Below are 22,589 nucleotides of genomic sequence, written 5' to 3'. Positions count from 1 at the left end.
CCTCTTGAGATATTCAACGGGGACATAAGGAATTTGGAAGATCATTTTCTCTCTGGCCATGCTTGACATTCCTGCCACTGGTTTGCTAAAGAGAAGAGGGAAGTCACCTTTGAGACTCTGACTTCATCAGTGGCTTCCTCGCTCTCTAAACTTGCACTGTGCCTATATGGTAGCCACAAGCTACATGTGGCCATTGAGCACTTGAAACATATCTAGTGCCCCTGAAGAGCTAAATTTTAAGTTCATTTAATCTTCATTAATGAAAATTAAAATTGAAAAACTGATACTACTCAGGGCACCTGGGTGGCTCAGTCAGTTGAGCGTCTGACTTCAGCTCAGGTCATGATCTCACAATTTGTGGGTTCAAGCCCTACGTTGGGCCCTGTGCTGACGGCTCAGAGCCTGGAGCCTGCTTTGGATTCTGTTTCTTACTGTGTCTCTGCCCCTTCCCTGCTCATGCTCTGCCTCTCTCTATCTCAAAAATAAATATAAACATTAAAAAAAATTTTAAAACTGATACTAGTAAATTCAGTGATTGGGTAACTTTATTTATTTGAACACTTTTTTTGGGGGGCGCCTGGGTGGCGCAGTCGGTTGAGCCTCCGACTTCAGCCAGGTCACGATCTCTCGGTCCGGGAGTTCGAGCCCCGAGTCGGGCTCTGGGCTGATGGCTCAGAGCCTGGAGCCTGTTTCCGATTCTGTGTCTCCCTCTCTCTCTGCCCCTCCCCCGTTCATGCTCTGTCTCTCTCTGTCCCAAAAATAAATAAACGTTGAAAAAAAAAAATTAAACACTTTTTTTTTTAAGAGAGAGAGAGAGAGAGAGAGAGAGAAGGCATGCACACAGTAGGGGCAGAGGGAGAGAGAGAGAATCTTAAGCAGGCTCTGTGCCCGGAGCGGGGCTCCTTCCCACCACCCTGGGATCATGACCTGAGCCTTAAATCAAGAGTCTGACACTCAACTGACTGAGCCACCCAAGCACCCCCGTTACTGGGTAACTTTAAAGTATCTTTGGAACAACCCGGGTATGTGACTCTACTTTTTCAGATAGAAATTTTATAAAACCTAAATACAGATCAGGTATTTTTGATAAAAATGTAACATCTGAACTGAGATGTGCTGAAGTGTAAATACACACCCAGTTTCAGTCTTTGTGCAGCAATAAAATGTAACATACCTCATGAATAATGTCCTTAGATTGCTTACATGTTGAAATTATATTTTGAATACGTTGGGTTAAATGAGATATATTAAAATTAATTTCACTGTTTGTTTTTTTTTTACTATTTTTAATATAGCTAGAAAGTTTTCATTGCACCTGTTGCTTACACTGTACTTCTAATGGAGAACGGGTTCTAGACAAGCTTATCTGCTGCTTCCCTGGGGCCACGTGTCTCTTGGTCCAGTCCCCAGAGGTGGATGGTGGCAAGAAAACATGTGTCAGTTTAATATCTGCAAAGTATTAAGCCTGTTACAGCGGTATTGTCCCTACATCACCTGGAAGGATAAGAACATATTCCTTTCTCTTCTGTGGCTTCTGTGTGGGGAAACTGATGGGAAAAAAAAATAAGTTTTCTGGTATCTTGAACTACTGAATCAATTTATTCACCAAGGTGAAAATATAAGTAGACGGGAATGGATTGTGTTTTAATTTTTTTTTAATGTTTATTTTTCAGAGAGAGAGAGCGAGCCAGGGAAGGGCAGAGAGAGAAGGAGACACAGAATTGGAAGCCGGCTCCAGGCTCCAAGCCGTCAGCAGAGCCCAACGCTGGGCTGGAACGCACCAACCCCGGGCCAGAAGCTTAACCCACTGAGCCACCCAAGTGCCCCTGGATTGTGTTGTAAACAGAGCCTCGGGGCGGGGAACATGGCAGCCCAATTTCTGCACTAGGAGTCCCGCACCCCAGTTGATTGGTCATAGAGTGGTCACCTGACCCAAGCTGGGCCAATGAACTGCTCTCTTGGGAGACTGGAGTCGAAGAGACTACCGGTCTGTAGCTTCACCGGGCTGCCGTCTTCCATAGGGGAGCTCCAGCCCCTCCTGCTGGAAATGGGGGCACCCTCTGTCATGTGCCTGGGGTGCAGGGAAGTCCAGTCTACGATGGAAGGGAAGAGCTGGCCCCTTAGAAAAGACTTTTGGGTTCCTGGGAGCCCTCCAGGCTCTGGATTTGCCTCTAACAGAGCTCTTCCCTGCAGTTCTGACCTCGAGGTCATAGAGCGAGCGCCATGTCCTCAATACATTCCCCCCCATGGTGTTCATGTCAACCTGCAAACCAAAGAAGCTTGCCAGTAGAGTTTCGGTTGAGGGGTAGGGGAGGATATTAATGGGAGAGCTTTGTGTTTATAGGTCAAGGGGATAGTACAAATAGATAATTTTTTTTTTTCCCCTCCAGAAAACGCTGATCAGTGGCCTCCTTGTTCCAGAGTAGCTGACACAGTTTTGAGCACCACCCTACAGCTGCATTTTGGGTTCAAAGGCTTTTGTGGCTGGGCTGGGAAGCACATCACCATTTATAACATTGTTTCTAAGGGAGACACATTCCAAGATCCAAACAATGAATTTAGTGAAGAATGCTTGGCTTCCAGGAGGGCAGAGCCGGCTGTACCCTGGGGTTGGCTCCCCATTAACCATCAGGCCCCCTTTTTTGGCACGGAGACTCACCCTGCAGGGGTGGGGTTTATATGTGGGGGGAGAATTATGATAAGAGGAAGGGAACAGAAAAGGGGCCCCGCAGCTGGGGTGCTGAGAGCCCCAGGAAGTCCAGGGATGGATGAGAGAGGGAGGTGAGAGGTGGACAAAGAAACTTGGCCTCCTTCACCGTCACGTCTGCCCACCCGTCAGTCGAAGGGGCCTTGCTTAGCCCCTGCTCAGCTCAAACCCTTTTTGGAGTAAGGGGGTGGGAGGGTTAGAAAATGAATCCCACATCCTCTGGGGAATCCGGGGCGCTCGAGGTGGGCTCTGAGGGGCAGCGTGACTGTTCCCTGGGAGTGGCTGTCACAAGCGCTGGGCGAGCCAAGGGGCTCGGGCCGAGATTCCATCCGGCTTGAAGAGGGCGGCGGCCGAACGGGGTGAGGGAAGCCAGCCCATCCTCCCCACCCCTGCCCTCCTACCCCCTCCCTGTCGCCCCCACCCCCAGCCCGGAAGAGACGCCGGCAGCCGGAGCCCCGACTCTCAAGCTGGGAAGGAGGGGACGCGCAGCTCCAGCATTGTCTGGGAGGGAGGGGAGAAGCTCCGCCCCCCAGGGGGAGGGGAGGAGGGAGGAGGGAGGAGGGAGGGACGGCGGGAGAGGAGGGGAGGAAGAAAGGCGAGGGAAGAGGGGCGGGGGAGAGATGGAGAGCTAGAGAAAGGCGGGGAGAGAGGCCGATCCGACGCGGTAGGGACGGATAAAGGCAGGGGGGCGGGAGGGGCGGAGGGGAGGCGAGGAGGGCGGGGCGCTCGACCCCCAATCGCGCGGCCGCCGCCTGCGCTGCCCGACTGGATTTGAGCCGGGCCCGCGGATCGCTGACCCAGGCGCGCGCTGGAGCAACGCCCCCGCCCCCGCCGAGGCACCCCCACTTTTCAACTCCGCGGGCGATGCAGCCGGCTGGGGACGCAGGCAAGGCTCGGGGCGCGGGGCAGCGGGCGCGGGATGCGGGGCGCAAGGTGCCGGGCGCGGGCCGGTCCTCTCTTCCCCGCCTCCCTCCAGCCTCGCCGAAAGTTTTCCCGCGGTGTTCCCAGCCGGGTCCAGGTCAGCGCCTCAGTCCTCGGCTGCCCTGGTCTCCTCCCTCCTCCCCCGACCGCCGGGGTTCCTGGGCGTGCGGACTCCCCGGGGGCCGCGTGGGCGCCAACCCCTGCACGCCCACCTTCTGGTCGGAGAAAGTTGTGGTCCCAAGCTCGTCTTTCCCCGAGACCCCTGGGGGTCCTTCCTTCTCTCCGCGCCAGGGGCGGCGACAGGAAGGCGCTCCCACCCCTTCTTCGGGGCCCCGGGACTCCGTGGTGAGCTGGGGCCGGGCAGCAGGTGCAAGGCTGGCAGGCCCGGACAGCGCTGGGAGTGCCCGACCCCAGCCCGGTCCCCATCTTCCCTGCCCAACGGACGGTTCCCCAGAGGCGGGTTCCAGCACCCAGCGCGGGCGGGCGGCGCGCCCGAGGCTCCTCCGGGAGGGCGCAGGGGCCCGGGGCCCTCGGTCCTCGTGGCACTTCCCCTTTGCGGTCTCCCCGCCCGCCTACGAAGCTAGTGCTGAGGTCGTTGGGGACCGCGGCTTCGCGTTCTCTCTCGCCCGAGAGAGGCAGGTGCCTTGGGCGACCCGGGTACTTCTGCATTTCGGGCGCCTGCTTTGCATTCAGCTCTTAAGCTGGGAAAGCCCTGGGGACAGCACAGAGAGGCGAGGTGGCCGGGCGGAGAGACAGAGGGCTCCATCTTACTCTGGGGCTCTCTGTGGGTGCTGGGTTGTTCACAGCACCTCTGCGCCTCAGTGACAACAGGAGCTGAGCGCTAGGCTTCCCAGGTGTCCGGAATCCGGGTTCTCCCAGAGGAGAGAGGCTGTGACTAGTGCTGGCCAGGTTTATAGTAAGTACCTTAATGTGATGAATGAAAGTTTGAACCAGTGAGCTGACAAATAACAATTCATCCTGGAGTGAGACTCTGTTCCTGCCACAGTTGATCTTGGTACAATGGGAGGAAAGAATTAGAAACAATGATTCTTTTAAACAGCTGTGATTCAGAGCCAGGGGCCTTCTTGCCAGAGCATCTGGAGGAGGAATCTGGGGTTGGATTTATTTTACTTATCAATCCACATTTATTTCCTGGGAACTTTTTCTGCAGGTGGTCTGAGGAATTAAAGAAAGTTCTCACCGCTAAGAGATATGGGTTATTTTGAGGGTTATTTTTGTTTTTGTTTTGTTTTTAGTTTGTGTCCAAATGCAGTGTCCCAGGGACTAAGTGTGGAGTCAGCCTGGGAGGTGCCCACTTGGGAGCAGCGACCCTGGAGTGGCAAAGTGAGGGTGGGCACCAGCTTTCTGCTTTGGATCAGGCAGCCTGACGCCTGGGAACGGCTGCAGCCTGCTGGGCCGTGGGAGGCTACAAGAAGGTCTCAGTTGGTGGCTGAGCTCGGAGAGGTGGGGTAGGTTGGGAAAGATAGCAGATAGTTCTTGCCCTGGAAGAAGGAGAGGAAGCCGTAGATACAGCCTGCCTGGGCACCTGGGAGTGTGGGCTGGGACAGTTGGGGATTCTCTGTGCTGGGGACGCTGAGCGGGAAGTCCTGCCCCTCCTTCAGAAGACAGGAGAGCAGGGGTGCCGTACTGAGAGGCAGGATCATCTAGCGGCGGGGGCGGGGGGCGGGTAGCCCAGATATATCCCATGTTCCTCGCCCTTATTTTTGTGCTGGTGAAATTGGTTAAAATGAGGGGTATCTTCAGGTAGCCGGGCTGAAAGGAGGCCGGGGGACCTGGAGCCCCCAGGCCTGCCCCCCTCCAGGGGAAGGTGGGGTGTGTGCCCTCTGCACCTGACTGCGTGGGCCAGGGCATGTGCACCTGTGCCCGTGTTCCTCCCCTGGCAGCATCCCCACCTTCCCGAGGGGGTCTCATTCTGCCACGGGGGCTCCAGAGCCCGCCTGCCTCTCTGCATGTCTGCACTGCTTCTGTTTGGGGCTCCAGGACCTCTCTCCAGTTTGTGTTGTCTTGGAAGTTAGTTAAGAGTGGTATACGACCTTCTTCTCAGTCCCTCAACCCCCCCTGTTCTCAGATGCGCTGTCCTACCTGGGGCCTGTCAGTCACCCACTGGTTTTGCTTTGATTTCTTCGTCTGTTTTCCGGGGCCCCAGAGCCAGGCTTCGTGTCTGCCTTCTGTGCGTGAGCTGCTTAGGAATGGCCGAGAGAGTTGGCTGGAGCCGTGCCCAGGACCGCACATCCTGGCACCTCCGCTGGAGTGCCAAAGGCTGTCCCAAAGCACAAAAGAACGTTGGCCTGATTCTTGCCTTCGGTCCTCTCCGGGTACTCGGGCAGGAAGCGTCCTCACCGGGAGGGGGTGTGGAGGCAGGATGAGATTGCCAGCGAATTCTGCTGAGAGGCTAGGAAATGGACTGGGATTTGCCTTGTGTCTCCTTCTCTCCCCCAGGGTGAGAAGCTGGGCAGGTCTCCGCAGTGTGCTTGGAACAGAAGACATCCAGTCTCTCTGTCTTCAAGACAGTTGCTGAGAGCTGCGACCACGCGGTTTACAGAACTGGGGCGGCGGTCCCTTTCTGCCACCTCCCTGCTTCTGCCACCACTCTTTACAGGAGGGTCCAGTGATTTACCCTAATGACCCACTGCCCTATTTAAGCACCTCCCCGCATCTCCAGAAGAATTTTAAATAAGTCCTTAAGGTGGGGTAAGCTCCCACAGGCCTGTGATTGCTGGTTTCATTTCTTTGGCCTGCCTCCGGGTTCCCCTGGAGGAGATGTCTGTGTGAGAATGGAGGGAAGCGGGCACAGTAAACAGGGACGTCCTCCAGACTCGGCCAGCGGGGCGTCCAGTGGGTCATTTTTGATCAGCCCTGGGATGGCAGGCAGACTCTGGAGCCTGTAATCACAGGTTGGCACGGCTGCTTGGGACGACAGCTTGAGGATGCAGAACTCCTGCCCAAGTCAGCTGCGGCTGAATCAGGGAAGGAAACCTTTCCCAGAAGTAGGGGGGTGGGGAGGGGCTCTTGGCTAATTCCCGTGGGATGAGCAAAGTGACTTAGAAGGACTTTGCCTATTCATTCCATTGATAAAACTTGACAAGAAGCTACCTTGTGCTGTCCTTGGGCATCTCAACACCAAGTGATTTGGCAAGATAGGTTTAGTTGACCAGCATGGTGCTTTACCCATACTGGGCACTCAGTTAGATTTGTGAGATTTTGTTTTTTGTTAGATTGTGAGATTTTGTGTTTGTTAGATTAAGTGCTCATTTTAATTTTTTTTTATTGTTTATTTTAGAGAGAGAGGGAGGGGAGGGGCAGAGAGAGAGGGAGACACAGAATCCGAAGCAGGCTCCAGGCTCTGAGCTGTCAGCACAGAACCAGACGTGGGGCTCGATCTCAGGAACCATGAGATCATGGCCTGAGCCAAAGTCAGATGCTTAACCGACTGAGCCACCCAGGCGCCCCTAACTGCTCATTTCTAAAAGAGTAATGCAGAATATTGGATTTGGAGTTTGAATGTGGTTTTAACATTTTCGGCTGCATGATACCTGGCAATGTAATACATGCTGTCAGCATCCTTCCCATGTTCCGTTGGCCTCAACCAGTGACTGACGAGAGAAGGTGATAAATACCCCAATTCCCTCACATCTCTGCTGGGGTGACTTAGGGGCATGTGCTGTGCCGTCAGAGTTGCCTAGTAACTGGCTCCCTTCACTGGCTGCTGTCCCTTCCCTGTCTCACTTTCCCAGCCCTCTTCCACTTGCACTCAGATTCTTGTTTGAGGGTCAACTTCCAGGGGAGACCAGCCCAGGATAGGATTTAGTTCGCAGTCATTTACCGGTAAATGTAAACAGTATTTTAAAGTCTCTGAGCCTCAGTTTCCCTAACTGTAACATGGAAACTGTAACTGTCTCACGGTGATATTGCGATGTGCATTCAGACAGGAGCCTGGCGCAGAGCAGGCATTCAGGCAGACATTTGCTGCTCATTGATTAATATAGAAGGGGCCGTGGTGGATTTGGGAGCGGGTATTATGATGGCCCATGAATGGCCAATGCTTTGGAAATAAGCTATCCTTAGGCGAGGAGAGGAAACTGAGCTCATCTGCTCATGGCTTTCACACCTAAGCTGTGACCAGTGATACATTTTGAACAACTGACTCTCTAGAGGTTGGGGGGAAGCCCTGCTTTGTAGTATTTGTTGATTTCTATAGTGTAAGTATTCCCACCGCGGCTGATTTCAAGTTACCAACATGGCACCGTGAACACTAAGTCGGGAAGAAATGTACATAGTCAGCCCTTGAGAGCCAGTAGGAGCAGCTCTAGTTCGTAGCTGACCATGACCGAGCTGGGATGTGGCCTCAGTGATCTTAATTTTCAATTTTGTATACCAAGTTAAGGGGGGTAAGAATTGTACGAGGCGTCCACAATTCGGGGTATGTTCAAGCTCTGCCCTTGAACAGCCGGCTGAATCACTCTGTGTGAGATGCTTCTGGGGTTTACTCAAAGACTATTGAAATGTTTATGCTGTTGTCTTTCGGGGCCTCAGTTTCCCCATCTCCGGGGTAAAGAATTAGATGCTTCCACTAGATCCTTCTGCCCCTGGGTCTCTTTAGGAAGAGTCCACTGCATTCTTCTTGCGTCCACTCAAAAACAAAACCTTTCACAAAGGAGAATCTTTCATGTGTCCATACTTCTATTGTGCACCACAGGGCACTCAGCACTGGGCCCTGTTAGAGCCTTTTGCCGTGGTCTTCCCTGCTGACAAAAGGCAATTCAGTAGAGATTAGCCCAGCCACGTTCCGCCTTCCTTGTGTACCCATTTCTCTTCATGACACAGGCATGGCGGGTCCCCTGAGGAGGCCTGGGTGGTGGGGAGAGAGGAGCTGGTGTCTTTTGGAAGACTGTCCCCACTTTCCTGAACCACAGTGCAATGTCACAGACCTCCAAGTGAAAGCCAAGAGAAGTCCACATGGAGAAGGAGACTTTCGTATGACAGAATCCAGAATCCCTGGTGCGGTTTTACTCCTAAGTCTCGGTTGACAGTCCTCTTGAGGGAGTCCCTGACTCAGCAATGCCACTGGTAGGAGGTCTTACCCTAAGGGTATAATTGGACAGGTGCAGGAAAATACGTGCACAGGGATGTCCCTTGCACCGTTGTTTGTAATAATAACCACCACCAAAATGGAGACTAAATCCCAACAAAAGGAAGCTTGTTCTTATGGTACAAGGTATCCCTCGCTTTTTGAAAGTTCTTTGCCTTTATGCTGCTTGGCTTTTATGAAAGATCTACCTTTGTACCTGTTTTTTTCTAACAGAAAGAAATCTGAAGGGGATTTTCACTTTTATGAAAATAGGCGAAAAGCAGAAATAGCCTTCAGTGTTTGTTTTGCAGCAAACTAGTGTGGAGGCTACGTACAACCTGAGCCCTGAGAGTGGTCCCGCCAGGCTCCTTCCCTGGGCCCAACACTCAGCATGTCGGCATCGAGCCTCAGAGCCTTGAACTGGGTTTGTGAGCACCTGTGCTTGTTTCAATTTATTTTGTGTATCCGTTAGCAAGATGTGGCCTGAGGTGTCGGAAAAGCCTAAGTTCTTTTTGGGGTCTAGGAGTGCTAAAACATTTTTCCATACAAATTCATGGGAATTGCTTCTTCGCTTTATACCACTTGGGCTCACAAAAGTTTCACAGGAACGCTCGGCTTCTGGATGGAAGGGAAGACCCGCATATCTATCTATACGCTGGATTACTGTGTGGCCACAGAAAATACAGGGTACAGATGTGCATCTATTCCTGTGGAAAAATATATTTCTAAAAAGCAGGTTACTGAACTGCGCTATTTGTAAAATGTATCATACCCTCTGTTTTATATTTGTCTCTGGAAGGATGTATGGCAAAATGTTCATAGTGATTGTCTCTGGTGAAATTTGGGGAGATACTGATCTTCGTCTTAAAAAAATATATATTTATTTATTTTGAGAGCGAGGGAAAGCGTGAGTGGGGAAGGGGCAGAGAGAGAGGGAGAGAGACAGAATCCCAAGCATCGACGTGGGGCTCGATCTTATGACTGCGAGATCATGACCTGAGCCGATATCAAGAGTCAGACGCGTAACCGGCTGAGCCACCCACACGCCCCTGATCTTAGTCTTTTTTTTAAGTTAAATACTTATTTTTTTACTTTTAATTATGGTAAAAGATACATAATATAAAATCTATGCCTTTTATCCCTTTTAAATGTACAGTTCAGGGGCTGTCTAGTCCATTGGGTTCGTTGTAACGTGATATCACCGACTGAGTGACTTAAAAACTACAGAAATGTTTTCTCATGGTTCTGGAGGCTGGAAGTCCAAGGTCAGGGTGTCAGCATGGGCGGGTGAGAGCCTTTTCCAGGTCTCTGACTTTGCATTATACCTTCACATGGCAGAAAGGATGGGGGGGGAGGCTCCATGAGATCTCTTTTATGGGGTTGCCAATCCCATTCATGAGGATGGAGTCACCCCTATGAATCATACCCAAAGGCCCCATTTCCTCATCCCATCACGTGTTTTTTTTTTTAAGTTTTTTAAAAAAATGTCTATTTATTTTTGAGAGAGACAGAGACAGAGCGTGAGTGGAGGAGGGGCAGAGAGAGAGAGGGAGATACAGACTTCGAAGCAGGTTCCAGGCTTTGAGCTGTCAGCACAGAGTCCAACACGGGGCTCAAACTCACGGGCCGGACGGTGCAATCATGACCTGAGCCGGAGTCGGACGTTTAACCGACTGAGCCACCCAGGCGCCCCATATACCATCACATTTTGGGTTAGGATTTCAACATATGAATGTGGAGGGACACAAACATTCAGACAACAGCAGTGACATTAAGTGCATTCCCATTGTTTTCCAACCATCACCAGTATCCATTTCCAGGACTTTTCCATCATCCCACACAAAGACTCTGTACCCATTGAACATTAGCTTCCCACTCCTTACCCTCAAGCCCCCCACAGCCCCTATTCCACTTACAGTCTTGGGGTTCACTGTGCCTTGAACGTAAGAGCTGTCCTGTAGTGAGTGAGGTCCAAACCAGGTGGAGGTGAGTTGTTGAGGCCATCTTCCTTGAAGATTGAGAATGAGATCCTCCCCATTTCAGTTTCAAGCATCCTTTGTGTGTTCCGGGCTCTGAGGCTCAACTTGACCCGCTCAGTGCCCACCATGGTGGCTGTGGTTATGGCTGCTGAATGTTCTGTCCACAGGCAGGGTGACCTGCCTGGCATGCAGGGAGGACTTTAGTTGGTGGGGGTCCATGAGGCCCCAAGTGCTCTGGAGACATGGGTGGTAGCCTTAGATAGTCGGTGCCCTCTTCCTAAAGCTCCATACGGGATCTCACAGCTGGTCATACAGACATTTGAGATAAGGATTACTTTCTTATGCCTGTGACAAGATAATCAGGCACATGGTATAGTGGGGTGGGGAACAGGGGAGATGGTGTGTATGCTTCAGCTTCAGGTTGAGTCTGAGGTAAGAGGGGGTCGGGAAGCTTTAGGGCCCAGAATTGGGAAACCAGGTCACGTGTTCAGGCGTCACGGGAGTGGATCACGTGGCTTTTCTCTGGAACACCTTGTTCTGTGGGAAAAGCTTGAACTTTCTTGGTAAGTGAGTTCCCGGAAGGGCCTGTCAGGCTCTCCAGGGGGTCAGCCATAGGATGTAGGTCTGGGAAGGACAGACTTGCCCACTGGACTCTGGAAGTTTCTTTACCTGGCCCTGTCTGTTCCCTCTCTGCCCCGTGGGAGGCTGCTCTTTTATTCCTAGACAGTCGGGGAATCTCTGTAAAGATTTTACAGAGATGGCCTTTGAAGCCCATTTTGAGGAGAAGTCCTGTTTTTCATGCTGTTGATTTTTCTTTAGGGTCATTTGGCTGGTTGTAGGGCAGGCAGAAGAGGGTGTGAATGTGGTTTTGTGGAAAACTTCCCCTCAGCCTCCTGGAAATGTTCTGGAAACCCCCAGATGAGCCATCTCTCCTGGTAGTTGGACGGGTCTGAGATCTGCTGCGTGAGAGTGAATTTTTCCACATGCACAGGAGGTTTAGGGGGTTAAAGGAAGGTGGATGTAAGATGCCCCACCATGGCTGCCCCCAGGGAGGGCCCATCACACATTGGATTCTTCCTTTGCTGTCCCTTCCTTACTGCTTCTGAAGTGCAAGGAACCTGCCCAACTTGGGGGGTGGGTGGGGTGAAGGAGGCCCACCCTCCTGGCTCTTGGGTTTCCAATCCTGGCCCTGGGTAGCCAGGAGCAGAAACCCCAAGATCTCTGCACACAAAACTCAGAATCTTAGCGTAGAGCACCAAAAAAGGAAAAACTGCTGGGGTTCCCTGAGGAAGGGGAAGTGAGGTCAGAGATGGGTCTCAGAGAAATCACTAAGTAAACAGGAAGAGTGGCCAGAAAGAAACCTGTGCTTGTCAGAAACAGAGAACTGAAGGCAGCCCCTCCTCACCTGCCCAGATCGGTCAGCATGTCCCCGCAGAGCCGAGATGCTAACCACAGATAGCGAGTGGGGGCCCCAAGGCAAGGACTCATCCAGACCTTGGGCCCTCCCCGTGGGTCGGGGCTCCACCTAAACCCCATCATTATTGGGCTGGAGGAAAGCCTAATTCACCCTTCCAGAGGTACAACATTAAACTACCCTGTAAAATAGCTCTTGGTTCTGAGAGATGCAGGTCAAGAAATGCTGTCTTATTTGCCTGGTTAGGGCCAGTGTTTCCTCCACCAACTTCCCGTTCTTTTCCTCAGGCCAAGCCAGCCATAGAGAGTTTCCCAAGTTGTTGGAGTTTAGCCCCTGAAGGGGGTAATCTTGGCGAGGCCCTTCTGGTTAAAGATGACGAAGGTGCTGCTTTAGGGAGGTGGATGTAACCAGGCCCTTCCTCGGCAGGTCTGTCAGATTGGAGGGTTAGATTTCTAAGTCTTTAGTTTCTCTGAGCCAGAGTCTAAATTCTACACACACGCATGCGTGCGTTTTTTTACTTCCTTAGTGCCTTTTTTTCCGTCCTGCTCCAACACCCTGGTTCTCTGATGGGAGCCTAAGGGCCTTTGGATTTCCTTCTAAACATCCATCCAGAAGGTCAAAAGCTCGTGGACGCCGGTGGGACTTTCCTATAAACAAGTAGTTGCTCATCCGGGCCTGCGAGGTGATTGTTTGGGTGAGTACCCGTGGTGACTTTCCAGGTCACTCACCTGGCCACCCGCCCGCTGGTGTGGAGTGGGAGGCAGGCCCTTCTGGCAGGAGTCCCAGGACCATTTCCTCATATCTGCCCCGACCGCACTGGGGACTCAGATCAGTGCACGGAAGGCCTGAGCAGAACAGGACGGGGTCCCTGCCGGCCGACTGTGGAAAGAGCAGGGGCTTTGCACACCAAGCTGCCTGAGGGAGGAACCCAGCATGGCATGAGTCTCAGCTGCTCATCTGGACAGTGGGACAGGCAGGCAGGGGCTGCCTCCTGGGATGGGAACCAAGTTTCCCATCAGCAAAGGCCTCGTATCTGTCATCAGTCAGGCCCCCAGGCTTTTTCCGGGCTGGGGGAGCAGGTGGTCTGTGGGACCCACGACTGTGAAGCTAGCTCATTCTTTAGACAGAGGGTAGATGTGACTTAGGGTCTGTGGTTCTGTGACACTGCAGGTGCCCAGGTCCCTGGACAAGGTCTCCATCCCTGGCTCGCGCAGGGTCTGCTTTACCTATGGCTTGTCTGTCTCACTTACCTCCCCTCCCCAGGACTCCTGGACCCACCATGGCTGGCCGCTAAAGCCAGCCTATCCCTGCCTGTCCTGCTCAGCCCGTTCCCCCATGTCTGGCGTTTCGCCAGGGTACCACAGAAGGAGCCCCGGGCTTCTTGTCAGCTCTGTGACCTGGGACAAGTTGCCTAACCTCTGGGACCTTCTGTTTCCTCATCTGTAAAACGGTGAAAATAAAGCCTTCCCCATGGGTTCTTTCTTGTAAGGAATAAGATAAAGCTTCTAGAGCCTTGTTACCGGCAGTGGCAGCATCACTTGGGAGCCCGCGAGGAATGCACATTCTCCCATCCAGAAGTACTGAATCGGAAACTGGGGGGAGGCGGAAAGGAGTCTGTATGTGATGAGCCCTCCAGGGGATTCGGGTATACCCTCCAGTGTGAGAACCACCCCTCTGGATATGGCTGGGTCAGCCGATTTGTCGCTGAAAACTCTTTTCTCCCCCTTCCTCTCGAGAAAGCTTTCTTGGCAAGAACTCGAGGGCTTCAGCTTCTCCGCCACACAGTCCGACGTTTGACCCCAGCTCCGTCTCTTCCTGGCTGTGTGTTTTGGGACAAGCTACTTTGCGTCTTTGTGCCTCCTTGGCTTCATCTGCAAAATGGGGGTATTAGGGTTTCTTTCTTCATGGGGTTGTTGTGGGGATTCGACGGGTCCAAGCAGATACTAGGTGGCCCATAGTAAGCTCTCATTTAGGGTAGCTATTATTCGCATTGGGTATTTTATTATTAGCACGGTGATAATATTGTGATTGTTCTTTTCCTGATTTGTGGGGGAAACAGGTGTCAAGGTGCCTCCTGAGACGAGTGTTCTGCTAGTTCTCTTGCACTAAGCCCCTTTCCACCTGCCAGCCTCTTCCCAAATACCTTTCACTCGCCCTTTCTTGATGCTTAGCGGGCTTTTGAGGTGGCAATTGGCAAAGCCTTTCATTCACAGTCAAATGTAAAGCTGCGAAAGTGCAGTACATACACTTGGGACACTTGACCTTAACCCTACGGCCCTTGGCAGTGTTTGGTGCCAGACTCTTTCTCGAGCAGAGTGATTGGGAGAGCTGTGTGGGTGGGTCACTGGAGGCCTAAATGCCTGGAAAAGGGGACAGAGGAAGTGCATTCAGAGAGGGGAAGATCAGTGGGGTGAACAGGTCCCGGAGAGGTCACGGTCCTGGCCAGTAAGTGGGCCTTTCATTGAATAAAGCAGGCAGGTGGAAGGCAAAATGTGCCCTATTTCCTTCCCAAGCAGCCTGAATTTTGCCCGTGTCTGGGACAGGATCAAGTTCAGGTTCAGGAACCAGGAGGTGGAATCGCTTGCAATCTCTAGAACTTGGCAGGGTCCCAGCCCACAACTCTTGTGTCCTTCCTCGTGTGGCGCAATAGGGTTGGGGTTTCCTGTTTGCCATCGACACTTCTTCCTGCCCCTATACCAAGGAGCTGAAATGCAGGGGGACTATCTCCTCTGTCACTGCTTGGTGACTAAACGGAGTCTCTCAGGAGACCTGATGAGAAAGTCTTTAACACTATAGTATGAAGTGCTGTGTGAGATAACTTTCTGCTCCAACCCAGGGGTCCCGATTGTCCCCGGGAGGCAGGGCAGCACTCAGAGAAGAGGTGGGGACAGGCCCCAAAAGGGGAAGCTGTGGGCCTCCAGCGAGCATTTCCTTTGTATCTGGAGCCTGGGGCTGGCTTCCTGGCTTCTGCGGTGCGGTGCCCTGCATGACGGAGCCCTTTTGCATCAGCTAGCTGTGGCCCTGCACACCCTGATCCTTTGCGATGCTCTACACCGTCCCCTCGCCCCTTTGAAAGATTAGTAACGGGGAGGGGGTGCTAAAGATCCAACTTAGTTTGCTTTGAGAAGATCCCATTCCTTCCATTCTTGAAAGGCTGCTTTGGGGCACATTTCTTGGTGTCCTCAGTCTACACAGCTCTATCCCTATCGGACTTTACGATCGTTCTCAGCCCTGGTTGTACATTGGCACCACCTGCGAAGGCTTTAAAACTGCTCATGCGGGGCCCCTGGGGGGCTCAGTCGGTTAAGCTAAGCTCCGACTCTTGATCTCCGCTCAGGTCGTGATCTCGAGGTTCGTGGGATTGGGCCCCGCGTCGGGCTTTGCGCTGACAGCACGGAGCCCGCTTGGGATTCCCTGTCTCCCTCTCTCTCTGCTCATGCTGTGTCTTAGTCAAAATACGTAAACTTTGAAAAAAGCGGTCATGCCTGGGCCCCTTTCAGGGGGTCTGCTGTAATCAGTATGAGTTGCAGCCTGGATATCAGGAATTTAAAATCAACTCCTCTTGCCACCCACCCCCCACCCCCACCCCGAGCCCCATCCTCAGGGAGAGTTTAATGAGTGCTAGAATGAGAACCTCTGAGGTGTCCTGTGACTCAAGGCAGCTGCTTCTCCTTCCCGCCTTGGTTTCGGCCGAGGCCTAGCAGACTGCACATCCCTCTCGTTGGTCAGAGGGCGGCTCTGTGGGGTTTGCCCCCCTGGGAACTCTCTGCGGCAGGCCGTCCCCTCCCCCAGCCTGTCTCGTTCTCCTAGCTGTACTTTCTTAGATACTGAGACTGCCTGGGTGCTGGAAACCGGCTGTTGCCCCCGGCCCCCATCCTACCCTGGTTGCTGAGCTCAAGCCTGGCTCCTGCTGTGCCACCAGGAAGAGAGTTTGGGAAATGGAGTGGGGTTCTTTATCTCACTCTGGACTTTCCTGCCAGGGGTTGCCAGCCTTTCTGTTCTGCATTTGCCCTTCTCCCTCTGGGGGCTTTTCAGTTCTTTTGTGTCTAGGCCAGAACAGAAACGGTAGGGATTAGCCAGCGTCCCGGGGATGCTGTGAGACCAGAACCAACTATGGTGTGTTCTCCAGGCCCCCTGACAGTAAGGGAGTGAGGGCACCGGAGTCTGGAGCAACCAAGAGCTGAGAACACAGGAGACCTTGCTCTCTTCGAAGAGAGCTTTGGATGCCTTTTCCCACCTCCTTGAGCTTCTTGAGTGCTTAATGTTTGCCTTCCTCACAGGAAGCTGAGCCGGTGACTTTCAAGGGCTTGCACGGCCCCTCATTTATTCTTGGGGAGGCTGGAGACACCTGTGAGTGGGGGCGTCCGTGAAAAGGAAGAGGGAGGGATCCTTTGTGCAACAGCTGCAGGGGTTTGACTGGTCCGGAGCTGGGGCAAGTCTGCCCCCATTCCTGCAACTTAGCCTCCAGCCAGCGGCACCTGGCTGTCTCCTGCCCCCAGCTGCTTCCTCCCAGCCTGAGGGTGGTGGGAGAAAGTGGATTGCTCATGAGTCTTAGCTGCTTCCCAGTCCTGGGAACTGTTCCCAGTCCTGGGACCCTCCTCCCAGAGGGGCTCTCAGCTGATGGCTGACTGGCGCACGGGAGCAAAGCCTGGCCTGCCTGTCTGAAGCAGGGACAACTCTGTGGAGTTATTCACACGCCGGAGTTCCCATGGGATCAGGCTATGGCTGGGGTCCAGCTGAACCCCAGTGACCCAGTTCCTTCCCCGGCCCGGCCCTGCTTCCCTTACTTGCGCACAGGTTTCTCTCGAAAACACTTCCTTAGTAACTCATGTGCCCCCAAATCCTTGTTTGGGGCTCTGCTTCTAGGAATCCTCTTACCTAAGACAGCAGGAACCCGCTCCCTCCCTGGAAGAAATAATGATAATGGAAACACCAGATGGATGGTTTCTGTGTGGTGGTTAAGTGCTGGGGTGGAGGGCAGGTTGAGGCGTGAGTGCCTGCCCCCGACACTGCCCAGGGGCAGCAGGGACACTTTGAAGGAGGAGCTAAGTTTTGGATCAGGGTCTGGGGAGCATGTGAGTTTGCTTGGGTCTGTAGAGGAGCATGGACACAGAGCGTGAAAAGCAGACCCAGAAAGTCTCTGTGGCTGGGGTGTCACCCTCCAGTTGTGTAGGAACCTCTCCTCTGTCAAAACGTTCTCTTGGATCTTAAGGAGGGTCGTGTCCCCAGGTTGTCTTTGGTGCAAGCAGGAAGTAATGGATGGGTAGTCACATGAAACATACAAACTAGGTTGCAACAGCAAGGTACATGGTATTGCCCAGGCATTTGAGGGAGCCGAGAAGCACCTAGAACATTCTGCCAAGGCATGATGTCAGTGCCAGTAGGAAGGACTGACTCGTTGGTGGCCCCAGCGGGTCTTCAGTGTGACTAAACCCTGGGAGGCTCGTGTCCCGATGTGGCAAGCCCGATATTTCGCACATCTCCAGACCTTTTATCAGATGTGGTTCAACATACACTCCACCTCTTAAAGTCTTTCTACAGGGAAGTCCTGCTGATTTAGAATGCTTGAGGAGGGGCGCCTGGGTGGTTCAGTCTGTTGAACATCCGGCTTCAGCTCAGGTCATGATCTCACACTCCGTGAGTTCGAGCCCTACATCGGGCTCTGTGCTGACAGCTTGGAGCCCGGAGCCTGCTTCTGATTCTGTGTCTCCCTCCCTCTCTGCTCCTCCCCTGCTCATGCTCTGTCTCTCTCTGTCTCAAAAATAAATAAAAACGTTAAAAAAAAATTAGAATGCTTGAGGAGTGAAAGACTCTGTTCACAGAGGAAGTTCAGTAGTTGTAAATAGGATTTAGACTCCCAAAGAGCAGCACCACATTACAAAATATTTTTGATAAATAGCTTTTTATAAAGTTCTTTTTCTTTTTCTTTTTTTTTTTTAATTTTTTTTTCAACGTTTTTTATTTATTTTTGGGACAGAGACAGAGCATGAACGGGGGAGGGGCAGAGAGAGAGGGAGACACAGAATCGGAAACAGGCTCCAGGCTCTGAGCCATTAGTCCAGAGCCCGACGCGGGGCTTGAACCCACGGACAGCGAGATCGTGACCTGGCTGAAGTCGGACACTTAACCGACTGCACTACCCAGGCGCCCCATAAAATTCTTTTTCTATAAGGTTTATGTGTTGTGTCAGAGTTGTCCTTCATCCGTGTCCCCTTTCTCTCCCCTTCTTTTTCTGTGTGGGAAGCTATGAACCGTGAGCCGTTTCAGTTCTGTGTCTGAGATGCTGGCCGATGTGGGAAGCCCAGCCTTCCTCCCCATCTTGTTGGCTCTTCATCAGAGAGATGGTGGCTTGCCACTTGTGCATCCTCAAGGCATCATGGAAGCGTTGCTTGTAAGTGATCCTTACAAAGCATTTTGGAGTCCCAGAGTGCTCCGCAAATTCTTGATAATAAGAGACAAGGCAGAAGAGTTGCAACAGCCACCGAACAAATCCCTCTCTCCGAGGCTGCAGACATTGGCAGGCGCCTTGGAGGAAGTGTCCAATTGAATCCACATTCCAGCCCCATCGACCATCTTCCTCCGACCCCTCCTTGTGCGAGGAACAATACTCTGTTTAAGGAATATCAGACTGAACTCTAAATTTCCGGCCCTTTGTTAGCTCTGCTGCTGTGTTTGCCTTAAAGTGAATGTTAATTTAGCTGACACCCCCCCCCACACACACACACACTCCCGTCTCCCCCAGCCCTCTCCACCCCTGTCCCCTTCCCCCCTCCAAAACCCCCAACTGGTTGGAGGCAGCCAGTGATTTGTGGTGATAGTTGCAAAGCTTGTGAAGGGAGATGCAGGTGTTGGTCTCAAGACAGACAAAGAAAGGATTGGGTCCTAGAATCAGTTACTTATTTTATTTTATTTTATTTTATTTTATTTTATTTTATTTTGTGTTTCTTGTTTTTTTTTTAATTTTTTTTTAACATTTATTTATTTTTGAGAGACAGAGCACAAGTGGGGAGGGGCAGAGAGAGAGAAGGAGACAGAATCCGAAGCAGGCTCCAGGCTCCGAGCTGTCAGCACAGAGCCCGATGTGGGGCATGAACCCACAAACTGTGAGATCATGACCTGAGCTGAAGTCGGAAGCTCAACCAACTGAGCCACCCAGGCGCCCCTGTGTTTATTTCTTTATTTTGAGAGAGAGAGTGCAAGTGGGGGAGGATCAGAGAGAGAAGGAGAAAGAGAATCCCAAGCAGGCTCCATGCCGTCAGTGCAGAGCCACATGAACCGCGAGATCGTGACCTGAACTGAAATCAAGAGTTGGACGCTCAAGTGACTGAGCCACCCAGGGGCCCCAGTTACCTGTAGTTTTAATTCAACCGTGTGGTAGGCTATTATTTTCCTAACACCCCTCACCCAAGACTTGTAAAAGTAAGAAAAAAGGTGGGGAGAAGTTCAGGTTGGAAACAAAGATGGAGGCAACACGAGCCAGTAGGTCTGATGCATAGCGATGGTCTTGCTAAGATCACCCAACACAGGTAGAGCGATGGGACCCCGGAGAAGCCCCACATTTGGGCCATGAGACTACTTGCTTTTTATCAATCTGGCAAATACAAAAATAGTGATTAGGGAGGTTGAACATCTCTTCGTAAATGTGTTAACTATTTTAATTTATTTTTCTGTGAATTCTGTGAAAGTATTCATGTTCTTTGCCTGATTTTCTGTTGGGTGTACAATCTTCTTCTTATGGATTTATTAATTTTGCATATTAATGACATTAGCTAATTTTATATATTAATGGCATTCGCTAATGTTACGTATTAATGACATTAGCCCTTTGTCACATGTATTGTAAATGTTTTCCCCCAAGTTGTCATTGACTTTTGACTTTGGACAGGGTAAAAAATTTTTTTCTAAACAGAAGTTGAAAATCTTTACAGATTGGTTCCATTTTGGTTTTTTTTCAATTATGCCTTCTGGATTTTGAGTCTTTCATAGGAAAGTTTTTCCCACTTCAAGTTTATATATATCCTATGTTTCCTTCCAGCATTTTATGTTTTTTTTTTTTAATTTTTTTTTTCAACGTTTATTTATTTTTGGGACAGAGAAAGACAGAGCATGAATGGGGGAGGGGCAGAGAGAGAGGGAGACACAGAATCTGAAGCAGGCTCCAGGCTCTGAGCCATCAGCCCAGAGCCCGACGTGGGGCTCGAACTCACGGACCGCGAGATCGTGACCTGGCTGAAGTCGGACGCTTAACCGACTGCGCCACCCAGGCGCCCCAGCATTTTATGTTTTAATGTTGAAATTTTTTATACAGATATCATTTCTTTTGGTGGAAGGAGTAAAGTAGGGGGTTAGCTTTCCCCTCCTCCCCTTTCCAAAGGCTAATCAATTCTCCAGCAACATTTTTAAAATTTATCTTTCCCTTGCTATTTAGATGTAGCCCACATTCTATGTTCCCAAATATATTTGGGTCTGTTTCTATATGCTGTATTGTTTTATTGATCTGCCTATTTTTTTCTCCAAGTACCAAATTGTTTTAATAACTGTAGAGAAGACTTAAATTCTCTAATTGGGGGGGCGCCTGGGTGGCTCAGTCGGTTAAGCGCCCGACTTTGGCTCAGGTCATGATCTCACGGTTCATGAGTTTGGGCCCCGTGTTGGGCTCTACACTGGCAGCAAGGAGCCTGCTTGGAATTTTCTCTCTCTCCCTCTCTTTCTGCCCTTCCTCTGCTCATGCTCTCTCTCTCTCTCAAAATAAATAAACTTAAAAAAAATTCACTAATTGGTATGTTCAGTGGATTTAAGAGGGCATGCTATCAAAGGGACTTGTCTTAAAACAGGACAGACTGCTTTCAGATGCAAAACAAAATTACCAAATTATAGCTTATTATGGAGGCAGTGAACAAAAGAGTCCTGCAGCAAACCCAATCTGTGAGTTAGATTAACTACAGAATTCTTTTTTTTTTTTTAAGTTTATTTATTTTTTGAGGGAGGGAGAGAGAGAGAAAACACACACATCAACAGGGAAGGGGCAGTGAGAGAGAGGGAGAGAGAGAGAGAGAGAGAGAGAGAGAGAGAATCCCAAGCAGGTTTTCCACCAGCATTTTGGAGCCTGATTTAGGGCTCAAACCCATGAACTGTGAGATCATGACCTGAGGCCGAAATCAAGAGTTGGACACTTAACCGACTGAGCCACGCAGGTGCCCCAGGTTAGCTGCAGAATTCTAGGAAAAGAAGGAGATGGAGGTTTGAGTGAAAATATTACAAGACTTGAGGGATCGGGGCAGGGACAGATGGATGGATGGACGGACAGGCAGTGCTAGAGAAAGAGGATTGGAGACATTGCCGAAGAAGAACCAAGAATGGAAGGAAGAGAAGAGTATCGAAGAAAGAATAGAATAACATTTCCCTGGTTGAGGAAAGACTTGAATGTTCACGGTGACGTCTGTCCACGGTCACTAACCTGGTGTCTGCTCCAGCCAGGCTGTGGGGTTGGCTCTGGCTGAGGTTCCCCCATGACGGCTCTGGGTTTTCTTCCTTGGGCTCCTACCACCAGCTCCCGGCTCCACCGACCAGCCTCCCTTTCAAGGCACCTTTTCCTCTTGGCCTCCAGGGTACCGTGTCTCCCTGCTCCCCTTCCAGGGGCTCCTTTTGCTTTGCCCGTCGCTGACCTATGGAGTGCATTGGAGCCCAGCCCCCTCAGCCTTCTACGCTTTCCCGACCTCCTTCCCTGGGAGTTGCGTGCTGTCACCTAACTGGGCCACAGACCGGGCTGTGCCTGCCAGCCGCAGCCTGTGTGTGTGCATCATCCTGGACTCTGCCTTTAAGCCCACGGCCATCGCTTCTCGGCCTTTTGGCTAAGATCAAGTGTAACCCCACAGCAAATCTGGCAGCGTGCCCCTTTCCAAACCTTTTTATTGATGCGTCAATGACTTTTCCATCTACCTCTCTAAACCCTTTAGACATTGTGACTCCACCCCCATTGTCCCCTTCCCTGGGTCAGGACCCTGCAGGGGTCCCCTTGCCACCGTTCCCTTCCATAATCCTTTCTCAAAGCAGGTGGGGTGGGGCATCGTTCTGAAGTTCAAGTCAGATCACACCCTCTCCTTGTGTTCCTCTTGCCACTGTAAAAATGACCCCAGATGCGGTGGTTTACTCTCTTACGTTCTGGAGGCCAGAAGTCTGAAAACGGTTTCACTGGGCCCAAACCATGGTGCCAGGAGGGCTCTGGGGGGAAACCATTTGCTTGCCTTTTCTGACTTGGAAAATCGTGTTCCTTAGCCCATGGCCCCTTTCTCCACCCTCAGCCAGTGTAGCACCTTCAAATTTCTCTTTCTGCTGGGGTTGTCTGTGGCAGATCCTCCCTCTGCCTCTCTTAGACACTTGTAACTACATTTAGGGCCCTCCCAGGTAACCTAGGATGGTCTCCCCATTTCAAGAACCTTAATTTAATCACACCTGGGGACTCATAAGGTAACATTCATA

The 22,589-nt window shown here is 51.5% G+C and overlaps 1 protein-coding gene across 3 annotated transcripts in view; it reads left to right on the top strand.

Annotated features, from left to right (window-relative positions):
* The first annotated feature begins 3,279 nt into the window (after positions 1-3,279).
* The window catches only part of RASSF2 (Ras association domain family member 2), a 44,541-nt gene continuing 25,231 nt past the window's right edge, over positions 3,280-22,589 (top strand). Inside the window, exon 1 of one of the 3 annotated variants that reach the window (XM_043602836.1) lies at positions 3,280-3,593. The gene's annotated coding sequence lies outside the window, so the exon portion shown is untranslated. Of the gene's footprint in view, positions 3,726-4,395; positions 4,545-22,589 lie in introns of those variants that run through there. The other 2 variants (XM_043602835.1, XM_043602837.1) reach the window with 2 other exon arrangements.

Source organism: Prionailurus bengalensis, chromosome A3, assembly GCF_016509475.1.
Source record: "Prionailurus bengalensis isolate Pbe53 chromosome A3, Fcat_Pben_1.1_paternal_pri, whole genome shotgun sequence".
NCBI lineage: Eukaryota > Metazoa > Chordata > Mammalia > Carnivora > Felidae > Prionailurus > Prionailurus bengalensis.
Note: the sequence above shows the minus strand (reverse complement) of the source record. Positions and strands in the feature narration are given on the sequence as shown.